Source organism: Salvelinus sp. IW2-2015, linkage group LG31 (genome assembly GCF_002910315.2).
Source record: "Salvelinus sp. IW2-2015 linkage group LG31, ASM291031v2, whole genome shotgun sequence".
NCBI classification, from domain to species: domain Eukaryota; kingdom Metazoa; phylum Chordata; class Actinopteri; order Salmoniformes; family Salmonidae; genus Salvelinus; species Salvelinus sp. IW2-2015.
In genome coordinates, this window is record NC_036870.1 from 31,246,672 (window position 1) to 31,250,948 (window position 4,277).

The window sequence follows — 4,277 nt, forward strand, 5'->3', positions numbered from 1 at the left end:
ACCAATTTGTAAGTCGCTCTGGATAAGAGCGTCTGCTAAATGACTTAAATGTAAATGTAAATGTCTGTGAGTGTGAGTGTGATGGTAGGACTGGTCTGTGAGTGTGAGTGTGATGGTAGGACTGGTCTGTGAGTGTGAGTGTGATGGTAGGACTGGTCTGTGAGTGTAATTAGGGATGTGTCTGAAATGGCACCCTATACCTTATATTACACTACTTTTAACCAGAGCTCTATGGGCACATGCCTTGCTGTTTTCCCTGTGGGCCCTGGTCATAAGTAGTGTACTATGAAGGGAATAGGTTGTCATTTGGGAGACAGCCACAGTCTCCTAAGCACCAGCTCCCTATTTACCCCACAAACACACCTTAGTTGGGTAACGTCTCTGCCAACTCAAGCCATGTTGAAAATACCCACAGACAGAATACATTTCGCCAGGTTATAATTATTTCCCCTCTCCTAAGGAGATGGAGTAGAGTACCTATCCAGTTCAGGTTAAGAACTGGTTATAATTATTTTCCCTCTCCTAAGGAGNTCAGGTTAAGAACTGGTTATAATTATTTCCCCTCTCCTAAGGAGATGGAGTAGAGTACCTATCCAGTTCAGGTTAAGAACTGGTTATAATTATTTTCCACAAGAAAGCCCAAACATATATAATATTTGACAAAAACACAATAATTCAAACCTTGCTTACATTTGTATATTTCATTTTTATTTTTACCTTTATTTAACTAGGCAAGTCAGCTAAGAACAAATTCTTATTTTCAATGATGGCCAAGGAACAGTGGGTTAACTGCCTTGTTAAGGGGCAGAACGACAGATTTTTATCCTTGTCAGCTCGGGGATTCAATCTTGCAACCTTTTGGTTACTAGTCCAACGCTCTAAAAACTAGGCTACTTGCCGCCCCATATGATCATATATACTGTACACTATATATACAAAAGTATGTGGACACTCCTTCAAATGAGTGGATTTGGCTATTTCAGCCACACCAGTTGTTGACAGGTGTTTAAAATCAATTACACAGCCATACAATCTCCGTAGACAAAAATTGGCAGTAGAATTGCCTTAATGAACAGCTCAGTGACTTTCAACAAGTCAGTTCGTCAAATTTCTGTCCTGGTAGAGCTGCCCCGGTCAACTGTAAAAGTGCTGTTATTGACATTATAGACGATTATGTGCTTCCAACTTTGTGGCAACAGTTTGAGGAAAGCCCTTTCCTGTTTCAGTATGACAATGCCCCCGTGCACAAAGGGAGGTCCATACAGAAATGGTTTTGTCGAGATCAATGTGGAAGAACTTGACTGGCCTGCACAGAGCCCTGACCTCAACCCCATTTGACACCTTTGGGATGAATTGGAATGCTTGCGAGCCAGGCCTAATGGCCCAACATCAGTGCCTGACCTCACTAATGCTCTTGTGGCTGAATGGCAGCCAGTCTTCGCAGCAATGTTCCAACATCTAGCGGAAAACCTTCCCAGAAGAGTGGAGGCTGTTATAGCAGCAAAGTGGGGACCAACTCCATATTAATGCCCATGATTTTGGAATGAGATGTTTGACGAGCAGCTGTCCACATACTTTTGGACATGTAGTGTATCTCTCTATTATGCATGGGACATTTTTTAAACAAATTTCCCGAATAAATTGGAGCTGATTTGCTGGTGTTTTTACAGTCTTATGTCCAACAAATACAAATAATTATTTTGCTCAGAAAATTGGGGGGCAAATAAAATGACCCGCTGGCCAGTTGGGGAACCCTGCTGAAGAGTATAACTAGCTTATTACAGTATCAAAATACACAGCTGTACTGTACTAAATACACAGCTGTACTGTACTGCCTGGAACATGAATAGACATGTAGATGACTGGTGAATCCATTTGCACRGGACTTGGTTGTTGTCTGTGAGCTGGTGTACAGTATTTGAGTACAGACACACCTAAATACATGCAGCTGTTGCTGGACTCCACCAAACACCAACAGCATAAAAACACAACTCTGCACTGTTGGCTTTTCCATGAGTTGTGCCCTGTTCAGTGCCCTTCTGTGGCTTCCTTGGCCCTACACACAGCTCGCCAACACACAAATAAGCCAAATGGGAGTCTCTCTCTGTCTATGTGAATAAAAACACTGCCCTGTGGTGAACTAACATCTCGGCACACCCTGTCCACATTTCATTTCACATTGCAGCCCTGCAATCCCTCCACCCTGTGACTGTGTCTGTGTAATGACTCTCATTAGACTGGTCTGGGGCCAGTGGCATGGCAGTAGCCTCACAGGGCAGGACAACAGAACAGGCCATGGTTTAAACTGGTCTGGGACCAGTGACGTGGTAGTACCCTCACAGGGCAGGACAACAGAACAGGCATGGTTTAAACTGGTCTGGGACCAGTGATGGTAGTAGTAGCCTCACAGGCAGGACAACAGAAACAGGCCATGGTTTAAACTGGTCTGGGACCAGTGATCGTGGTAGTACCCTCACAGGGCAGGACAACAGAAACAGGCCATGGTTTAAACTGGTCTGGGACCAGTGACGTGTGTAGTACCCTCACAGGGCAGGACAACAGAACAGGCCATGGTTTAAACTGGTCTGGGACCAGTGAGTGTGGTATCCCTCACAGGGCAGGACAACAGAACAGGCATGGTTTAAACTGGTCTGGGACCAGTGACGTGGTAGTACCCTCACAGGGCAGGACAACAGAACAGGCCATGGTTTAAACTGGTCTGGGACCAGTGACGTGGTAGTACCCTCACAGGCAGGACAACAGAACAGGCCATGTTTAAACTGGTCTGGGACCAGTGAGTGGTAGTACCTCACAGGCAGGACAACAGAACAGGCCATGGTTTAACTGGTCTGGGACCAGTGATGTGGTAGTACCCTCACAGGGCAGGACAACAGAACAGGCCATGGTTTAAACTGGTCTGGGACCAGTGACTGTGGTAGTACCCTCCACAGGGCAGGACAACAGAAACAGGCCATGGTTTAAACTGGTCTGGGACCAGTGAGTGGTAGTAGCCTCACAGGGCAGGACAACAGAACAGGCCAATGGTTTAAACTGGTCTGGGACCAGTGAGGTGGTAGTAGCCTCACAGGGCAGGACAACAGAACAGGCCATGGTTTAAACTGGTCTGGGACCAGTGACGTGGTAGTACCCTCACAGGGCAGGACAACAGAACAGGCCATGGTTTTAAACTGGTCTGGGACCAGTGACGTGGTCAGTACCCTCACAGGGCAGGACAACAGAACAGGCCATGGTTTAAAAGCTACCATTGTCAAACAATGCCGTTTGAACAATCTCAGAGCCCTCTGTCTCTTCTTGCCAGGGGACCGGCTTTAGCTGAGCAGTTAGTATTTTTCACAATTTCTCTCTCTGTCTGTCTGGCCCCCCCCTCTCTCTATCCAGTCCTCTGTCTGTCTGCCCCCCCACTCTCTTTCTCTATCCAGCCCTCTGTCTGTCTGCAACCCCCCCCCCCCCCTCTCCAGTTGGCTACCTTGCTGGGGGTGTTGTCTGCAGCCAGGGCATTCCTCTGAGGGGGGACCTGGTACACATCTTGTCCCAGGGTACCTGGTAGATCCCTTGCTGCCCGGGCTCTGGAGGACGGGGGCACCTGATACAGCCCCTGGGACGATGACAAGGCCTTCTGCTGGTAGGCTGAGCCTATAGGTGATGATTGGGCGTAGGGGACTGGGCGTCGAACATTGGACCAATCAGCAGCTTGAGGCGGTTGCCCGGGGCGATGCCCTGGCGTCCGTGTAGCGAGCAGAGCCACCACCCCTCCAGCCGGCCCCGTGTTCTGTCAATGATTGTTAAGATGTCCCCTTTCCGGAAGGCCAGCTCCTCCGGGGACTCGGGGACGTTGTCGTACAACGCCGTTGGCCATCAGGTTCTGGCAGAGAGAAGAGAGGTCAGTCTACTGTCAGGAACATACTGTTAAAGAAGAGAGGTCCGTCTACTGTCAGGAACATACTGTTAAAGAAGAGAGGTCAGTCTACTGTCAGGAACATACTGTTAAAGAAGAGAGTCAGTCTACTTTCAGGAACATACCTGTTAAAGAAGAGAGTCCGTCTACTGTCAGGAACATACTGTTAAAGAAGAGAGGTCAGTCTACTGTCAGGAACATACTGTTAAAGAAGAGAGGTCAGTCTACTGTCAGGAACATACTGTTAAAGGAAGAGAGGTCAGTCTACTGTCAGGAACATACTGTTAAAGAAGAGAGGTCAGTCTACTGTCAGGAACATACTGTTAAAGAAGAGAGATCAGTCTACTGTCAGGAACATACA

At 47.6% G+C, this 4,277-nt stretch overlaps 1 pseudogene; it reads right to left on the reverse strand.

Annotated features, from left to right (window-relative positions):
• LOC111955798 (enhancer of filamentation 1-like) overlaps nt 1–3,864 on the reverse strand; it is a 28,546-nt pseudogene extending 24,682 nt beyond the window's left edge.
• Between the last annotated feature and the right edge of the window lie 413 nt (nt 3,865–4,277).